Below are 21,259 nucleotides of genomic sequence, written 5' to 3'. Positions count from 1 at the left end.
CTGATAATTCCAGTTTCACAACATGAAGACCGTGGCCTGTCATCTCTATAATTCCCTTGGTCTCATACTCATGCTCACAGAATGGCTGCTGCAGTTCCAAATATCACAATCTAATGAGACATTTTTTCAAAAACCAAGAAGCAGACAGCTAGCCTGGGTAATGAATGAGTGCTCCTATCTGCCTATCTCCTTCCAATAAAAGAAAATGTATTGGAAAAGGAAATATCCATCTAGAAACTGCACACTGCACTTTCCTACATCTCCGTAACTAGCACAGGATTACATAGCATAGTAGAATGGGCCAGACTAAGCTTAGGTAACAAATAAACCCTGCAGTCTCAGTGGCTTAACACAATATAGGTTTATTTCTTGCTTTCCTCACAATTTTTGTGAGCTAGTGGCCCTCCTTTGTCTTGTAGCCAAACCCCTGGGATCATGAGACCACGAAGGTCACTGCAGCAGGGAAAGAGGGAGGAAAGCAAGGGTACCAGCTCTTGATTGCATGAAACTGTGACATACTCTGTTCACATTCCTATTGGTTGAAATTGATCCAGTGGCCCACCTCCTGCAAGGTGGCTGGGAAGGACAATCGGCCCCGCAAAGGAAACAGTGTGAAGAACACAGCACTGTGTTCTGCTAACTGCCCCCCTGATGTCAGGGAAGGAGAGGCTTGGGAATGGCTGCTGCGTGGGAATCTGTACCAGGTCTCATGTCCATCTGTTCCTTTCTTCAGTGTTCTCTGAGTTTCCTCGATTCTTACACCTTTCTTCCATTGCCATTTTCTCTCAGCACAATGGTTACTTTTCACTTGTCTGTCATTCTGTCCCTCCATCTACTCCTGCCCCAACAAACTGTAAGCTTCTTAAGGTTGGAGGTTGGATCGTCATTCCTTCCCATCTCTCATGCCCAGACTAAGGTCTGGCATATGGTAGGTGCTCAACAGATGTTTTAGACCAAGTGAATGAGGGTCTTTTCGAAACAGTTCAGCCATTTGACTGTCTTTAAGAAATACTTGGCTTATACCTAAACACCTAAACTTTAGAATTTAGAAGAATCACTGAGGAACAAGAAGTATGATTCAGCCCCTAAACAAACATGGGTGCTAAAGATAATGCAGAATAGACTTCAAGAATGTGGCCATAAATCAAGTAAATATTTGATCAATGATGTCAACAAATGTGAAACATTTCTCTAAGTAAACTGACTTTTGGAAAACCATTTAGAATACCTTCAGTCTGGTCTTGGGATGTTAACCCAAGCTATATCTCCAAGGTTGGAAATGTTGAATATCCCATGAATGCCCGGAGAAGATGTCACAGGGATGGTGGTTGAGGCGGTGGGGGGAGGGGGTCGTAGTTGTAAACTTATAGGGTATTTTGATATATACACTTTAAGAAACTTCATTAAGGAAGCCAAATAACCTGAGGCACTTCATCAGCCAGGATTATCGCCACCATTATAGTTGCAATGTATGAGGACCATGTGCCAGATATTGTGTTAAGGTCTTTATGTGCATTATCTGATCTGATGATCTCAACAGTGCCATGAGGCAGGTCTTACTGTCATGCCCATTTTACTCATTGGTATAGTAAGGCTGAGAGAGTTTAATAATTTACCCAAGATGATATAGCTGGAGAGAGATTGTTGGCAAAAATTGAGAACCAGGCTGTCTGGTTCCGAAGCCAACAACTTTTAACCATTAAGCTTTAGACTTGCTCCCATAGTCAAGGAACTGGAAGATTTGGCAGATGTTTGCTCATCATTACTGTGTAACAACACAGCCCTAAACCTAGTGGCTTAAAACAAACATTTATTACTACCTCTCATGGTTTTGTGGACTGATAGGGCCAGCTGGGTGGTTCTCTCTTGAAGTCTCTTTTATAATTTCAGATAATCTTGTGGCCAGCTTCAGGAGTCACACGGTGTCACTTCTACTGTACCTACTACTGACAAATGACTCAGGACCAGCCTAGTCTCAAGGGGAGAGGCCTACACACTAGAGAATGAGTACCAGGAAGCATCCTTCACCGGGGCCATCTGGGAAACTGACTACCCTCATGGAGGAATGAGTACATGTGAAGTGTCCTGGGCAGGTGTCCAGGCACTGACTTCTTTGAAGGGACTTCACATCCACTTCTCATCTGATCTTTCATTGCCTGTGAGGCAAGCAGGCCAAAGGCAGGACTCGATTTCTATCTTATAGACATGGAAACTGTTGCTCGTTGAAATTTACTTACCAGAAGTCATACAGCTTCTAAACGTGGGTGTGAACTCAGGTGTTCTGAGGCCCCACTAGCAGAAAGTAATCAAGGGGAGGTAATCATGGATCTAAATGCAAAAGAAAAGGATATCATTGTAAGAGTTTTAAAACATGACAACACCTATTGTAATAGCTGATGCAGGGATGAACACATAGCTCCAATTTGCAGTATAATTTGGTACATTTCTGGGTATACAATCGATGCCAAAGCTCGAGTGCTGCAAAATCTTTGACCCAGAAATTTCACATGTAGATAATTTTCTTAGGACATAGCCATGAATATGGACAAGTATTTAGTTATTAGGATGTGTTCTGTAGTATTTTTGCTATTAGGGGAAAATTAGAAATAAGCCCAAAGTCTAACAAGAGGATTTTTAAACAATGGAAGAGCACTCTTATTAAATTGATGTTGTGGGAAAATATTTAATGCCACATATCAATGTGTGCAACATTATTTATGGAAAAAAACAGATCTGAAAAGGGTATTATAATGTGCCACTTTTATTTTAAAACATACATGTGTCCATACACACAGAGAAAAAGACAAGGAAGATATAACACCAAAATGTTAATAGCAGTTATTTAAGGACAGTAAGATTATAAGTCATTTTTCCTTTATCTTATTTTTTCTTCTCTCTTTTTTAAAATTACTTATAGTTTAGGTTGCTTGTGTAATGAGTTTTTTTATTTAAAAAATGTGGTTTTTTAAAATATTTATTTATTTTTGAGAGAGAGAGAGAGAGAGAGAGAGACAGAGTGTGAGCAGGGGAGGGGCAGAGACAGAGGGAGACACAGAATCCGAAGCAGGATCCAGGCTTCGAGCTGTCAGCACAGAGCCCGATGTGGGGCTAATATGACACTTTTCAAAGTGCTTTTTAATTCAAGGTCTAACTTGATACCTACAACGACTCTGCAAGGACGCTTGGAGGTGTGCTATTATCTCTATTTTGCAAAGGGGAAGAGTGAGGCTCTAAATGGTTAAGTCCGTAGATAACCCAGCTAGTTAGTGACAAAAACAGAACAAGATTCTGGCTCTCCCAGGTGGTTCATGGACTTGAGATGAAGTCATAGCAGCAGATGCTCAGTCACACACTTTGTCTCCTGCTGTGGACCCCTATCACCACCCCCAGCTACCGACGGCCCCTCCTGCTGCAGGCCATCCCCCTTCCACCACCACCACACTGGTCTTTGGTCTCAGCTCTCTGACTCTTCTCTGTGGAACCTGCCCTCCCGCAGTCTCAGTCAAGATCCCAGGGATGGGCATGCAACCCCAACCCAGCCCCTGACGGCCATCCTTGGGAATTCTGCCAAAGTGCTAGAAAGGAGTGTGCTGAGTTGGTAGGAAGTAGGAAGAGCTACTGGGACCTCTGTGTTCCTGCTGGGGGACTGATGGGCTACCTGAAACAAAGCCAATCAGAAAAAAAGAGTCAGGAGGCAAAACAGATGCCCAAACAGGTCATTTGTGCACCTGGGTTCTGATTGTGCCTCAAGCTAGGCTAGATCTACCTACTGGACCTTTGTTTACTTGAGCCAGTACATTTCTCTTTCCTCTCTTTCTTTCCCTCCTCCTCCTCCAACTACCCCCCCGCCCCACACACACCTTCTCCTTACTCTTCTTCTATTTGTTCAAGTTGAGCTGAATTCCTGTTAGTTGTAACCAAAAGACTCCTAACAAGTATACTCTCCCATTTCGGTTTCTCACCTGTAAAATGAAGATCCTAATGGTACCAATCACTCCCACACAGGATTGTGGTGCGATTTATATCAGTGGATGCACATAAAGTGCTTGTCACACCATGAGAGGCAGTAAATGCTACCTATTATTTTTAAGGAATTGGAAGAAACTGAATCCAGAAAATCTCATCCTTTCACCCCAAAAAGAAAGAAAGAGAGTAAGACTGCCCCATGCTTAAAACCATAGAGAAGACAGGATGAGAAAAGAGAAAATGCCATGTCAGCAACTTCCTCCACGGTGATGCTCTTTCCTAACTTCTGGTCAGACAGGGCCTGGGACAGGAGCCGGGGGAAGCCTCCATCTCCTGGGGTGTGAGCCAGCGCCCCCACCTTGCCCACTCACTCACACACACTCACTCACTCACATGCTTCCTCATGGCCCTTCTTCAAGGCCAGGTGATGCTGGGCCCCATTCTGCTGGCAATGACTAGAAACAGCAAGCATTGCTGGAGAGGAAGAGAAAGCAGGAGGTGTGTGATTGGCAAGACAGATATGGCTGATTTTGCAACGCAGTTTGGAGAGAGGGAAAGTAAACTGGGAGAAAGTTAGCCGGGCCTCCTAGCCTCATTTCTGCATCACTTGCAGAAAGTAGGGACACCCCATGCATACTCAGAAAAAGCTCAGTTGAAGCTACTTGTTTTCCCAAGCAGTTGGGACTCCGATGAAGCTAGGCCAGAGGGTTCGGAGGCTGAGCAAAACCATTAGCACAATGGGAGCAGCGTTCCGCAGGAGCCCAGTCGGCTGGATTCATCAGCAAAGGCTTCATGCAGCTCGCAGAGTCTCTGAGGGAAGGGCCAGACAACCAGTGTCAAGAGACTTCCTGGGACAATGCCCTCACGGTGGGACACAAGGCACAGACACCATGCATGCCTCGCACCATTGATGTTGGCCCCTGGATGCTAGGAACCCCACAACTGTGTCCTAAACCCCTACCCCAGAATGAGTCCGTGAAGCCTCAAGTTCCTCTTGTCCTTTCCTGGAGGCCAAGTCTATCATGAATGTCGAATAGCTAAGCCTAGGGTTTATGCATTGTTGCAAAGGGGTTAGGAAAGCCAGCATCAGCCTCTGACCTTGGGGAGGTGGGACTCATAATCAGGGAAATTTCCCACCCACAGGATAGGGTTGGAAAGGACAACCATCAGGGATGTATGCGTCCTCCTGCAGCATTTCTACAGTGTGTGGGAGTGCGTATAGTCCATGCCCCCACATCCGCTTTCTAGGGTGCTTTCATCCTTCAAAACTCATTCAAGGCCCCACCAGCAACAACAGTCTAGTTGCTCATTTGGGTGTCACTCAGCACCTCTGAGCTCCAATTCCAAACGCAGTTCCAGGTACCATCTGCTCACCCCCTTCTTGTGGCTCTGCTCCTTCAGGTCATTATTGTCCGTAAGACATGGACCCAGGCCTTTTTCCCCCTACCTTCTGATATGGAGAGCTGAAACAGTCCTCAGAGACATACTAGGCCCCTGGGGGGAGACACTTCCCCCCTCGGACCAGAGTAGTTGGCTCTAATTTGTCACATCCTCCCCACCCTTAGGACTTTCCTCTGGTTTTCCCTCTGTGGAAACAAAGGTCTTTTAAAGTGACCTTAAAAGTGAATTCAGCCACCAAACCTAAAATGCAAGGACAGAAGTAATGTTTTTTAAACACTATGTTTTTTATGTGTCCCAAATGAAACCCCATTTGAGGGGAGAAAGTTGAGAAACTGCTCTAATAGTTTTCTCCTTNGTCTCTCTCTCTCTCAAAAATAGGAGCCAAGATAGTGGGACAGCGTGGAAGTCTTTTTTTCTGTCTTGTGCACATGAAATACAGCCAAATCAACACTAAACCACCCTGCACACCTAGAAAACGGATTTGACGATTAACAACAATCTGCACAACCTGAACCGTAGAACTCCGCAGGTACGCAGCGTGGAGAGGTGAACTGGGGGAGAGAGGAGCCACGGAGGGCAGGGAGCTGTTTTGGCTTGCAGAGAGAGGTGGGGGGAGTACGCGAGAAGCACCCCACACAAAAGCAGCTGGAGAGAAAGTGGAAAAGTGGAAACAGCCGGGGACTGAACTAAAAGGGGAGAAAAGAGAGGGTTTAAATTCCATTAAGGCTATAAAGGGAGCATAGAGTATGAAATTCCACACCTCAAATACCTAGTCGTGCTCTGGTGGGAAGGGTGAATTTCCAGACGAGCGGGTCTGGGAGTCCTGCGGCCACGCGAGATGTTCCACAATTCCGGAAATGCTGCTGCTGCTGCTGCATGACCCCATGAACTTTTTCTGGGGTGGGCTGGAACCCAGCCGCAAGTCTCTGGACATTGGCAGCAGCAAGGTCTCACTAGCATTTCTGGGTGCTGCCGGCACCCGGCCATTGCTCAGTGAGACCCTCCCCCAGAGGATCTGAAAGGGTCAAAGCCACAGTCCCTCAGAAGTGAGGGGTCGAGAAACACATCCACATCACAGATAAAACTCAGGAGGGAGGTGCCGCCTGGCAGCTTGATCGCGTGGTAATGGACGTGTAAAAGCGGGGAAGGGACAGAGATCCGAGACAAAGGACGGTTGTGCAATTCCTGGTCCGCGAGAGCACAGAGTTCTTATACCAGACCGGGTACCTGGATGCCGCCATTTTCACTCCACCCGCGCATGCGCATACACACCTACAGGTGCCACAACAATCCATTCCAGTGAGCTAAGCAGCCCCTTCTAGTGGAGAATGAAGCCATTACACTAAGCCCCACCCAACTGGGCCACCTCGCTCTTCAGGAACACCAGAAATCTCCCTACCGGCTTGGTATACGGAATCTAAAATGCTTCATAGTTTGACTTTTAGGGGATAACGATGTAATATCAATCGTATTTCAGTCTGTTTGCTGGCCCATCTATTCAGTTTTTTTCTTTTTTTTCCTTTCTTTTTCCTTTCTTTTACTTGAATACAGAAAGATTAAAAATTTTACTCTTATTTTCAATTTTTATTTAAAAATTTTTTATGTTTTATTTATTTCTGAGACAGAGAGAGAGAGACAGCATGAGCAGGGGAGGGTCAGAGAGAGAGGGAGATACAGAATCTGAAACAGGCTCCAGGCTCTGAGCTAACTGTCAACACAGAGCCTGATGCGGGGCTTGAACCCATGAACCGTAAGATCATGACCTGAGCCGAAGTCAGACACTTAACCGACTGAGCCACCAGGCACCCTATTTTCAATTTTAATTAAAAATATTTTCCTTTATTATTTTGATTAAATTTTTTACTCTTTTGTAAATTTTTCTTTAGAGGAGAGTTCTTCTGTTTCATCATTTTGGCTAGCTTTCTGTCTCTTGTTAGTTTTAAAAGCTTGTTATGCACTCTGCACCCGCGAGTACTGCTGTATTAAAGAAGGCTCTTTGACTGTCCAGGGCCTGTCCGTTCAGGAAGTGTTCTTTGAGTGGTGTCTCTTGGTCTCTCTTGTTGAGACTTTGGTTATATTATTTCCCTACTCGTAGTGGTATTTGGGACTCTCCACCATGTGTGCTTTGGCTTATTTTTTGAGGTAGCCCTGGAAAAGAAAACAGACAGACAAACACACAGGGAACAAAGGCACACAAATGTACAGACAAATCCAACAAACACACAAACCGAAAGGGAAAAAGAAAGAAAAAACAAAGAAGGGGAAAAAAGAAAAATAAAGAGGAAGGAGGAAAAACAAATAATAAAATTAAAAAAAGAAAAAAGAAGAAAAGAAAAAAAACCCCAAAGACAAAAGACAGTCTAAAAGCATAAAACCAGAATTCCAAGCTACAAATAAAGAGCAGGGTGTATGCAGTGCTGATGGAAGAGCATATACAAGAGAGAAATGACAGGGCGGGAAGGAAGCCACCAGACAGAGAGACTAAGAGGCTTAACTCAGAGAAAGAAAGAGGAGAGGTGAGGAGAAAGAAACGAAGATAATGTTACTCAGAGAAACTGCATAGTCTGGTTACTCCAGAGAGAGAGAGATAGAAAGGTAGCACTGGAGGTGTAGAATATACATCTAGAGAATGGATTAAATGTGCCTGTTTAAGCAAACCAATGATGAGAGTGTCCAGTCTAGCAGAGGGGAGGGATACGAATGAGACAAGGGAAAATATATCTGAATAGAAAGAATTGACCTAGAATTAATCATGGGAGTGCATCCATGTTGGTCTTGCCCAGAGTTCCAATTAAAAAAAAAAAAAGCAGCTCTCTAGCGGGGATGGGTATGGTTTGGCGTAGGCAGGTCTTAGCCTCCACTGCATCTGGCAGGCTGCTCCCTAAGGTCCTGCCTTGGTGTTTGTGAGGAGAAAAATGGCAGTGCCCCAGTTCCCTCTTGAACCAAGTGTTGCAACTCACTCTTTTGGGTCTGATCTCCCTGTACCATGGCCATAGCCAAGGTGAGCTGTGTTCTATATCCCAAGCCAGGCCTCACTTCCAGAACTTAGTCCGAGCTCCCCATTGATACCACCTGAAATATAAACTGCAGGCTGAGTCCCTCCAAGCAGTTTCAAGCCCCCCGCCTCCCCACTGGGAATCGAGCTGAGCCAGAAGAGCAGCAGAGCAGGGTTCAGGCGCGCCACTTCCCCTCCAGGATGCGCTGGTGAGCAGAGGAGCAGTTTCTCCCGGCATCACCTGAGACCAGGGCGTCCTCCTCAAGGTCAGCTACACAGAAACCAGATCACTCTGTGTCCCAAGCCGAAGTTTTTCTCTTCTCCAGGGACAGGGACAGTTCCTTGAGCAATTTCAGCCACCACTCTTTCTTTTCACCTCGACTCACCGCAGCTCCCCACAAAGGGGGCTCCCACCCCTCCCTCCGTGTCTCCAGGTCCCGCCCGTTTTTATCTTCCCCTTTGTACTCATGCTATAAGGTTTTCTCAGCAGACTCTGTCTCCTTTTCCTCCCAAACTTCTGGATTCTGTTAAGGGTTCCTATGGCTTCAAGCCTTCTCTGTTTGAGGGCACATTTTGTAAATTTTTCAAATTCTATTTTACATCCCTCATTTCAAGTTATTCTATTTCATCGTATTCATATTCTCAAATTTTCAAACTTTTTTTTGTCAGTTTCTCTTTTCCTTTTCTTCTTTCCTTTTTACTCTAATCAAAAATAAATAAACATTAAAAGAGAGAGAGAGAAAGAAAGAAAGAGAGAGAAAGAAAGAAAGAAAGAAAGAAAGAAAGAAAGAAAGAAAGAAAGAAAGAAAGAAAGAAAGAAAGAAAGAAACAGAGAGAGAGAAATAAAGAAAGCGTCTAGAAAGCAGATTAAGAGCAATGCTCCAGAGTGGTCCCTGCTCCTTCCTCCCAGGTGACCGTGCCTGTCAGAAACCCCACAGGCCTGACAAGGGGGAGGGAAAACTATGGGTGGAGAATGATTCTCCTCTTCCCCCGCATTCCCGGTCTGCTCTTCACGTTCTGGTGATGTTCATGTACTGCCTGAGTTAGCAGTTTCCTGCCCCACCCCAGGGCATTTCTGTCACTCAGGGCTTGTCTGTTGAATGAGTAACCAGTTCCTCTGTGAATTCTGCTTGAGCCCCTAGGAGAGCTAGCTACCATCCCCATCAATCTCCCACAACATTCTGTCTAAGACCCCCATGGAATAATTACTCAATAGTTTTATTTTTATCCATCTTTTGTGAGTTTCCCTTTATGACAGAGACAACATCATTTCCTATGGGGTTCCCCAACAACTGGCAGAGTGTTTTTGAGTGGAAAGAAGGAAAGATGGATGGATGGATGAATGGACAGACACATGAGCTTTGAGGAACAATGGTCGCTGAAGCCAAATGCCATGAGGGGGCAGTATGGAGCAACCTTTCAAGGTCTCCCCAAACTCTTCCATCAGACCCTGGCTGATGAGGTTTCTAGAGTAGCTTATTTTGTTCAAAATTTTCATTTGTGAGACAGGGGGTTGACGCCTGAGAGGGAGATGGCTTGTGCAAGGAAATACAGCTCCTGAGCTGGCCTCCTGAGTGAGTCTGGCATCTTTCCCTGACAGGACACCTGAACACCCAGCTCCCTGGGCTCTGATGGCCCTGGTACTGCTTACCTCTGGCAGCTTTCGGTTCCCCTGGAGCCCTTTCTGGAACTGTCCATCAGGCCCTGGTGGTGAATGTGTGCATCACAGAGGAGATGGAGTCTGGTGAATCGAGCCCCCACCTAACTCCCTCTTTCCTTGACATGTCTCTTCTGTCTTTCTAGACCTTCATCACCTGGGCTTATATTTCTCAGGAAAAGAAGGCCCCCATGCTCAGAACATGTCCTACACCATGCTTCTCCTCAAAATTTACTTCTCTTGTGTACCTTATCCTCTAGCCCTGTCTTTTAATTTCCTCTATCTCTTTGTGTGTTGGGAGGGGGGAGATGTTGCTAGTATGGTGATGGCTCACTCCCTCCCCTTCTGGCTGTCCACACATTGTCACAGCAGGCCCCTGAGGTCCATGCCTTAGCAGAGGGAGATATCCAGTGTGCACATGAAACCCCCAAATTTCCTTTTAATTCACTCATCTATTTAATTACTAATTATTAAAAAGATTTTAAGCCTCCCCTATGTGTCAGATGCTGAAAAAAATATAATCTTTACATTTATTAAGCCCTTGGGCACTCATGTGCTGGGCACTCATGTGCTAGGCACCATGCTAAAGGCCTGACAGTCATTACACAAGCCTGTGGGGGAGATATGATTATTCCCATTTTATAGATGAGGAAGCAGAGGTCTAGAGAAATTATGGCACTTGACTAAGTGAGCTACAAAACCAGGAGTCTAGCCATGGAGGCTGTCACCCAGATGGTCAGACGTTTCCATTGAAGTTCCCTGTTGGGGCTTGTGGTTGCTCATGCCCAGGGCCCTCTCAGAGTCTGCACCTTCACAGGCAGCTGGGGTGCAGTTAAACACACAGACCCAAGGGATGAGCAAGAGCTACAGAGACTCCAGGCCTGGCTCTCTGTTCACTTAAGTGTATTCTAGCTTTGTGGCTCCTAAAAAAGAATTCTAGAATGTTCCAACAAGTTCAATTCTGCATCTGTATATTAGTACTCTGTGTCAGACCCAGCATCACCTCAAAGCTTTGGCTCAGAGTCTCTCCAGGGTTACTGGGATGGGAGTCAGGAACCTGGGTCTGCTTGACAGGGACCTAACAAGCCACTTGAGCTGGACCCTCTCCTCTTGCGACATGACCTGCTTCATCTGTAAAATGGGAGACTATAGTATCCCATGTAAAATATACTCCGTGCCCCGGAGAGCTGTCCTCAAGATAAGAGCATGAGTGTGAATGGTTTTCAAATTTGGAGGTCTTTTCTGATATAATCTGCGTGCCCTTATTATCACCACGAGGGGGCTGCTGTGTTTTGACAGGGTTCCCCCGGAGGCCTAGCAGTTCTTGGCCTTCAGGACTGCACCGGTCAGGATAATTTTTTGTTATAAATCTCCATGAATCCCATAGCATTGTTTACTTTTATTTTATTTTTTTTTATATTTTTATTTATTTCTAGGAGAGAGAGAGAGAGAGACAGCGTGAGCAGGGGAGGGTCAGAGAGAGAGGAAGTCACAGACTCTGAAACAGGCTCCAGGCTCTGAGCTGTCAGTCAGCACAGAGCCCAACGCGTGGCTCGAACCCACGAACCGCGAGATCATGACCTAAGCGAAAGTCGGACGCTTAACCGACTAAGCCACCCAGGCGCCCCTGTTTACTTTTTTAAATGACTGCCATAAAATGCTCTAAAAGAAAAAGAAGTTTAACACAAAAGTAGGCAGGATATAACCTCCAAAAAAGTGGATGTATTTAGCCTCGTGAAAAGCTACATGGTCAACAGGCACCTGGGTGGCTCAGTCAGTGGAGCACAGGACTCTTCATTTTGGCTCAGGTCATGATCCCAGGGTTGTGGGATCCAGCCGTGAGTCAGGGTCTGTGCTGAGTGTGGAGCCTGCTTGAGACTCTCTTTCTCTCTCTCTCTCTGCCTCTCTCCTCTGCTCATGCATTCTCTCTCTAAAATAAAAAACAATAAAAACTAAAAAAAAAAAAAAAGCAAAACTGTGTGGTCTATATTTTTCTCATTTTGCTTTACATCAGTGGGAACTGAAGCAAGGACTGACCTCTGGGAGCCATTGCTGGAGAGAGTAAGTGGTTTACAGGGGTGCCCTGTGATCCTGCAGCCAAGCCCTCCCTGGGCAGTGAGAGGTGCACTAAATACATCATGGGGCAGTCGTGTGCATCGAAGAACTGAAGGACAGAATAGAAAAATACATTCTAGGGAATGTTTTTAATGTGTATTACAAAATAGCATGTGCAGGGGCGCCTGGGTGGTTCAGTTGGTTGAGCATCTGATTTCGGCTCAGGTCATGATCTCGCCACTCATGCATTCGAGCCCTGTGTTGGGCTTGGGCTCTGTGCTGACAACTCAGAGCCTGGAGCCTGCTTTGGATTCTGTGTCTCCCTCTCTCTCTGCTCCTCCCCTATTTGCACTCTGTCTCTCTGTTTCAAATATGAATAAAAACATTTTTAAAAATAGCATGTGCAGCATGATCTCCCAAGCCCCCAATTTGTAAAGTGTCTCTTTGCCCACAGGCAGCCTCAAATGCACAGGAAAAAACAAACAAACAAACAAACAGACAGACAGACAAAAAACAAAACAAAACAAAACAAAACACCAGAATGCTATACAGCAAAATCCCATGGGGTTATCTCTGCATGGAAGAATGATGGCTGGGTTTATTTTCTCCAAGTTATTTCTTGCATTTTCCAAATCTTCCTATTTTGTAATCAGAAACCTAGAACAAATAAAGTAGCCAAAAAAATGATGCAAGACGAACTATGCCATACACTGAGAGACTTTGGTCTCCTTGGGACCTGCAGGATTTCAGTGACCACATCCTGGACTGTAGAAGGCTCTTCTGGGCCTGTGCCGGCACCACTCACCTCTTGCCTTTGCTTTCCTTGGGCTGGGCCTGGTGTCTGGCTTGTGGTAACTGCCCCATCTTTGTGTGCCGAGTGGACCACTTTCCCTACTAGGAGGGCCAGGGTGGCCGCTGGCCAAGAATGGGCCACAAAGAAAAGCTGCCACTTAAATAGGGGTGGGCCATCCCTAAACTGCTTTCCTTTCTGAGTTTAGAATTTTGTGTCTGAAGCCTTTGATTGCTTCTCTCCTCAGAAGCCTGGAATGAGGTAACCAGCAACATTCCTTCTTCCCACTGCCATTAAAATAAAGACTGTCTAGGGGCGCCTGGGTGGTTCAGTCAGTTAAGCATCTGACTTTGGCTCAGATCATGATCTCGTGGTTCGTGAGTTCAATTCCTGCGTTGGGCTCTGTGCTGACAGCTTAGAGCCTGGAGCCTGCTTCAGATTCTGTGTCTCCCTCTCCCTCTGCTCCTCCCCTGTTTGTGCTCTGTCTCTCTCTCTCTTTCTCTCTCTCTCAGGAATTGAATAAACAGAGAGAGAGAGAGAGAGAGAGAGACTCTCTTTAAAACAGCAGGATTTGAGGAGGATGGGTCTCTTCTCATCGATCAGGCTTCTTGCTGACAAGAGACAGTGGTTAATTCCAGCCAATTTAAGCAAGCAAGAAATGCATTGGAAAGCCTGCTGGTAACTCCCAGTTTGGACAGGAAGCCTGGAGCCCACTGATAAAATGAGCAGGACCCCAGCCATAGGGACCACTGCTGAGTCCCTCGAGCCATGTCTCCATTACAGGCCTCAGTCTTCTGATGACTCTGAGTCCTGACAGATTTATGGTAAGGGTTGAGAGCACGGGCCCTGGAGCCAGACTGCCTGATCTCAGATCTCATCTACCAGGACCTCAGACAAATTCCGTGACTTTTCTATGCTTCCGTTTTCACATCCGTAAAATAGAGATAATAAAAGTACCAGCTGGCATTCCTTATCTTTTGCTATGAAACGAATTACCCCCAAACTTAGTGGCTTATAACAACAATAAACATTTATTACCTCAGTTTCTGTGGGTCAAGTATTCAGGAGCAGCTTAGCTCAGTGACTGTCACGAATTCTCGAGAGGTTCAGTCAGAAGTAGGTTGGGGCTACAACCAGTAGCTGAAGGCTCAGCTGGGGTTGGAAGATGTTTCCAAGGTGGCTCACTCATGTGGCTGGAAAGTTGGTGCCAGCTGGTGCAGGGGCCTTAGTTTCTCCCTAACTGGGCTGCTCAGGGATCCTCACAGCATGGTGGTTGCCTCCCCCCAGAGCAGGTGATACTGGAGAGATAGCTGGCAGAAGGCAGAAGGTACATCCTTCGAATGACCTAGTCTGTGACACCACATCACATCCCTTCTTCTATAGTCACTCATTAGAAGAAAGTAAGTCCAGCCAGCGTGCAAGGAGAGGAAAATCAGGCCCTGCCTTTTGAAGGGAAGTGTATGAAAAAAATTCGCAGCCACATTTTATAACCATGTACCTCATAGAATTGTTATAAAGATTAAATGAGTTAATACTAGTAAGTGTTTAAAATAGTGCCTAGAATATGGTAATTAATCCTTCAATTCCAATTAGGTGTTTAACTACCAGTAGTAGCAGTACTAGTAGTAGTTACTAGTACTAGATTACTGGCACTACTAGTAGTAGTACCGGTAGTACTCGTAGTAGTGATATTCTTATTATTCTCCCCCACCCGCCCTGCCAGTCTGCCTGTTCCTCACTGCCCTCCTCCAAAGTTACCTCAGAAGTGGTGATCCTTCTTTTTTTTTTTTTATATTTTATTTATTTCTGAGAGAGAGACAGCATGAGCAGGGGAGGGTCAGAAAGAGGGAGATACAGAATCTGAAGCAGGCTCCAGGCTCTGAGCTGGCTGTCAGCACAGAGCCCGACACGGGGCTCAAACCCACAAGCTGTGAGATCATGACCTGAGCCGAAGTCGGAAGCTTAACCGACTGAGCCACCCAGGAGCCCCAGTGATGATCCTTCTTGACTTTACTGGCTCCCCTCAGGGAAGCAGGGGCTGCTTTAGGACTGGTCCCACCCTCTTATCTGCCTCAGGAAGATCACCCTGGGACTCCCATGACAGTGGTCGAGCCTGGCTGTTCAGCACCGGGGAGTCAACCCCTTTGGTCCATCCCAGTCCTCACCGTTGCTGCAAGTCCGACCCTTGCTTTCCGCTCTTCGATTCCTCAGGGGAGACACCCGCAACAGGGAGCCGGAGGAAATTCCCCAGGCAAACGATTGGCTCTGTGATACACACGGGGCCTTGCCCAGTTGGTGATAGGGTAAGGGGTGGCCTTTGAGAGCCTGAACAGAAACCAGTGGGCAGGAAGAGCCAGCGGGAAAGACCGTTGCTGCCACAAGCCACAGCGAATGAACGAGCAGGCTGCTCCCTCCAGAGGACGCCCGCCTGCGGGGCGCATGCAAAGGCTGAAACCCAGCCAGGCCCTGCTTGCCAAGTGCAGAACCTTGGCTGCTTCAACCCTGAGGAGGAGGTGCCTTTTCCTAACCATCTGCTCAGAGTTGGCACTTTTTCTAATTTATGGGACCCATTGCATGTGCTAGCTGTGGTAGGGCCACCAGATCTTGTTTAAAGATTCCTGTCCTGGGCTCTGGTGTGTGAATATTTCACCACCTGGAGCTGATTACTTATCCCTCTGGAGTTTAGTGTTTCCATTTCCCAGCTTCTCCTTGGGCTTCCTTCTTTGTCTCATAGGTACGAGGTGGACAGCGGAGAGGACCGCAGGGCCCTTTCCCAGGTGTGTCTTGCTCTCTAACACCTTCCCCGATGTGCGGGAATGCTGTTCAGAACTTGTCTACCTGGGAACTCTAGGGTGGCCTGGAAAATCTCAGAGCATGAGGCAGCCTTCCCCTCCCCTGCCCACCTCGGCCTTGCTGAGGCAGTTACCCAGCTGTAGATGTTTAGGGCAGTTGGGTGTGGTGTGTGGTGGGGACCCTCCTTATCAGGATGGGAAGAACAGAGGTAGGAGGAAGACTTAAAATCGTTACACGAGGAAAGCGCCCTTTGCATTCTGCTCTGGACTGGATCCTGATTTTTCAGGAGATACTCTGATCTCTGCAAGGACTTATGTTTCAACTTGGACTGATACAGTCAGGTGAATAGGTAGATGGCAGATGACAGATAGTCTGTTCACAGGAGAGGTTGCCAAGGAAGTGATGGGCCAGTAAGCAAGTTTATACAAACTTTGTAAACTTTTTCCAGAGGAAAATTTAAAAAACCACATGCAGGAAAATCCTCTCCTCCTGTCTGGTTAAAAATATAAAATAAACAGGCACAGAAGTCGTCCTTCAATGTGGTCTTCCCTTTAGCCCAAAACCAGACTGTTCATATTTACATTTGGTGGATCCTCGTCTCCATTTCTATCCATTTTATCTAGAGTGGAAGAAGCAATGAAGCGTGATAATAATAGTATTTTTTAAGCCTAATACCATTTTGTTTTATTTTTTTGTTAAAATAACTTTAACAAAGGGGAGGCCAGTGGCTCAGTCGGTTAAGGGCCTGACTGACTTCAGCTCAGGTCATGATCTAGCGATTCATTGGTTCAAACCCCATGTCGGGCTCTGTGCTGACAGCTCAGAGCCTGGAGCCTGCTTTGGATTCTGTGTCTCTCTCCCTCTCTGCCCCTGCCCTCCCCATGCTCTAGATCTCTGTCTCTGTCAAAAATAAACATTAAAAAAGAAAAAAAATAACATTAACAAATAATATTATATTAGTTTCCGGTGTATAAATATAATGATTTGATATTTGCATACACTGCAAAGTGATCACCCCTATAAGTCTAGTTAAGATCCATCATCTAATTACAATTTTTTTTCTTATGATGAGAACTTTCAAGCTCAGCTCTCTTAGCAACTTTCAAATATGCAATACAATATTGGTGACTATAGTCGCCATGTTGTACATGATATTGTTATGACTTACTTATTTTATAACTGGAAGTTTGCACCTCCTGATTTCCTTCACTCATTTTACCCACTCCCCAAACCCCTTCCCTTCTGGCAACCACCACTCTGTTCCCTGTGAATTTGTTTTTGTTTTGCTCATTTGTTTTGTTTTTTTAGCTTCCACATATAAGTGGAATCATATGGTATTTTTCTTTTTCTGTCTGACTAATTTCACTTAGCACAGTACCCTCAAGGTCCATCCATGTTGTTGCAAATGGTAAGATTTCTTTCTTTATGGTTAAGAAGTCCTCCATTGTGTGTGTGTGTGTGTGTGTGTGTGTGCATGTGTGTACCTCACATCTTCTTTATCAATTCATCCATTGATGGACATTTAGGTTGTTTTCGTATCTTGGCTATTGTAGATAATGCTACAGTGAACATAGGGGTGCACATATCTTTTTTCTTCCTTTTTTTAATTTTAGAGATGGGGGCGGTGGGGAGAGGGAGAGATAGAGAGATAAAGAGAGAGAGAGAGAATCCTAAACAGGCTCCCTGCTCAGTGCAGAGCCTGACATGGGGCTTGAGATCACAACCTGAATTGAAATCAAGAGTAGGACACTCAACCAACTAAGCCACCCAGGCACTGCTATGTCTTTTCAAATTAGAATCTTCATTTTCTTCCCACAAATACCCAGAAGTGGAATTGCTGGATCACATAGTAGCTAGACTCACTAAGAAAATAGGGAGAGGGCTTAAATACATAAAATTAGAAATGCAGTCAAATGCTCTACCCCTGAACTATACCCCAATAAAATCAGAAATGAAAGAGAAGTTACAATTGATATTAAAAAAATACAAAGGATCATAGGAGACCACTATAAAAAAATTATATGTCACATATTGGACAACTAGGAGAAATGCATAAATTCCTAAGAATATACCATCATCTAAGACTGAATCATGAAGGAATAGAAAATCTATATAGACCAATTACTAGTAAGGAGACTCAATTAATAATCAAAAACCACCTAACAAACACAAGTTCAGGCCCAGAAAGCCTCACTGGTGATTTCAAACAAATATTCAAAGAAGATTTAATACCTATGCTTCTCAAACTCCTCCAAAAAATTGAAGAGGGGGTAAATCTTCCAAACTCGTTTTGTGAGGTCAGCATTATCCTATACCAAACCCAGAAGAGGATACCACAAAACAAGGAAATTGCAGGACATTATTTCTGATGAACCTAGATGTAAAAATCCTCAACCAAATATTAGCAAACCAAATTCAACAATAAATTAAAAGAATTTTTCACCATTATCAAGTGGGATTTATTCCAGGGATGCAAGGATGGTTCAAAATCCATGAATCAACCAAATATGACATACCACATTAACAAAATGAAAGATAAAATTATGTGATCATCTCAATAGATGCAATGAAGGCACTTGGAAAAATTCAGCATCCATTTATGATAAAGACTATCAATAAAGTGGGTATAGAGGGAATGTACCTCAACATAATAAAGGCCATATAGGATGAGCCCACAGCTAACATTACACTCAATGGTGAAAAGCTGAAAGCTTTTCCTAAAATATTAGAAGTCCTAGCCAGAACAAAGAATAAAAGGCATCCAAATCGAAAAGGAAGAAGCAAAACTGTCACTATTTGCAGACAACATTATTTTATATATAAAAAAACCCTAAAGACTTCACCAAAAATAACTGATAGAACTAAGAAACAAAATCAGCAAAGTTGCAGGATACAAAATCCATATACAAAAATCTGTTGTGCTTTTACATAGCAACAATGAAATACCAGAAAGAGAAATTAAGAAAACAATCCCATTAACAATTGCATTAAAAAGAATAGAATACCTAGGAATAAATTTAACCAAGGAGGTGAAAAACCTATGCACCGACAACTATAAGACATTGATGAAGTAAACTGAAGAAGACAGAAATAAATGGAAAGTCCATGCTCATGGATTGGAAGAATTAGTATTGTCAAAATTCCTAAGCAAGCTACAGATTCAGTATTTCTATCAAAATTCTAATGGCACCTTTCAGAGAAATAGAACAAAAAGTCCTAAAATTTGTACAGAACCATGGAAGATCCAACTAGCTAAAGCAATTTTGAGAAAAAAGAACAAAACTAGAGGGATCACAATTCCAAACTATATTACAAAGCTACAGTAATAATAGCAAGTAATGACCATGAACAATAAAAGCAACTCTCATAATGAGGGCTCAGCCTGTAGTTCAGGCCATGCTGACTCTGAGGAACTTGTGAGGTCAATTTACCCTGACGACTTCACATCCTGTCCCGTGGACTAAGGATATTTTGCAACTGTGCACACCTGGGGCCAGAGCACAAAGCTAAACCTCACCTGTGGTTAAAGGGACTACAGTTTCCTATGAAACCTCTACAAGGAAAATAATACCATTTCTGGCTTTTGCCACTAGGTGGGACTTTACAACAGAAGTCAAATCTGGTGAGGCAATAGCGTCTGTAACAGGGTTCTTGAACTTCAACACCTTTGGTTGGACAATTCTTTGTTGTGGGGCTGTTCTGTGTGCATTGTGCAGTATCCAACACCAGGTCCCACCTCTCCCCTACCCACTGAATGCCTGTAGCAACCCCTGGGTTGTGACAACCGAAGTGTCTCCAGACGTTACCAGGGTCTCTGTAGCTACAGTGTGTGTGTGTGAGTGTGTGCGTGTCCGCACGCACACGCGCGCGTGCTTAAAATGTCCCCTGGTTAAGAAGCACTGCTCTGGGAGAGCCTGGATGGCTCAGTCGGTTAAGCCTCCAACTTCAGCTCAAGTCATGATCTCACTGTTTGTGAGTTGGAGCCCCTTGTCAGGCTCTGTGCTGACAGCTCAGAGCCTGGAGCCTCCATCAGATTCTGTGTCTCCCTCTCTCTCTGCTCCTCCCCCGCTCACACTCTATCTCTTTCTCAAAAAATAAATAAACATTAAAAAAAAAAAAAGAAGAAGAAGAAGAAGCAGCACTCCTCTGGTGGTTAAGAGCAGGGGCCCTGAAGTCAGACCATTTAAGTTTAAATCCCAGTGCCTGTGGCAACTTGATGAACACCCAACGAGCTAATAAACGTAAAGGTACCATGGCCATAGAATTTATCCTTCAAACCAGGGTAAATTGAGAAAGAAAGAGGGTTCAAGTAATAATTTCATAAGTGGAGTGTGTCCTAGCCAACAGGGATGTGTGATCAGTTCTTAAGTCTATAAACAGTGTCAAGCACTGGATGACTTGAATGCTCAGTGCTTTACATGTAGGATCTTCATTTAATCCCCTCAAGACCCTACATGATCAGTACTACTATTATACCCTCTTTGTATTTGAAAAGACTGAGACACTAGAAGCTAACTTGCCCAACATCACAAGGCGAGTTGTACAGTCTGAATTCTGGTCTTGACAGGTGAGTTTCCAAGCCTGTGTTCTTAGCCACATGCCCACACGTGCTTGGTTGGGCGGCCAGGGAAACAGCGCTGCTCAACATCCGTTGGTCTCCATGTGAACGACTAGCTCTAGGTCATTCACAGTTTCAATGTTAAGCCCATTTAAAAAGCTCAGTTTTCAGGGGTACTGTGATAAAAAGCAGACACATGAAAATCAGTGTGGAGCAGAAAATGAGAGTGGCAGTGCCCAATCTGATTCCCAGTTTTGTAGAGCTCAACAGGTCACCCATTCCACTAGGAAATCACTATGTCTACATAAGAATGAAGCAAAAAAAAATTATTTTTTGTTTCCCCTGATGGCTACTAAGCTCTTAGGACATAAAATCTTAGTAAGTCATTTGGATCCAGGTGCCTAATAAATGAAACTGTTAGGTATTTCTTTTGGTTTAGGGGTGCCATGAAGGCAATGTAAAAGGAGAAAATTCAGGAACCTTTGCACTCATCATTTTGCAATTGGAAGAACTCTGGAGGCTAATTATGGAGAAAGCCATCTAGCCCTGACACCCCGCCCTGGTTGCCCACTCTGAGGAAGCCTATCCTGTCCCCACAGCACATTAGCCTGTGTTGATGGGATCCTCCCACTTCTGCCAACCACTCCTCCCCACATACAATTCTCTTTTCCCTCACACAAAAAAACTAATACACCTTGATCCCAGATAGTTGCCAAATCCAGTTCCCTTTATTTCAATCTCTTGCCCTTTTTCAACAGTGTCAGGAAACAAACTGGTTCTGTTTTACAACTTGAATTTACACGCAAGGTTCCAGTTGAACATCTTCCACTGATACGCAATCAGACGGATCCTCAGTTCAGAGGTCAACTGAGACACACGTGACACAGTGATAAGCAGACTGCATTTCCTCCCCACACAGCACCTCAGGCCGGTGTGCCAAATCCTTAATAAATACACGGACAAGTACAAGACAGAATGCACAACTGGGAGAGGCCTGGTAGTGTGGCAAGGGGGGGGGGCAGGGGGCTGGTCAGGGAAGTAGTC

Source organism: Crocuta crocuta, unplaced genomic scaffold (genome assembly GCF_008692635.1).
Source record: "Crocuta crocuta isolate KB4526 unplaced genomic scaffold, BGI_CrCroc_1.0 scaffold170, whole genome shotgun sequence".
Classification (NCBI taxonomy): Eukaryota; Metazoa; Chordata; class Mammalia; order Carnivora; family Hyaenidae; genus Crocuta; species Crocuta crocuta.
Note: the sequence above shows the minus strand (reverse complement) of the source record.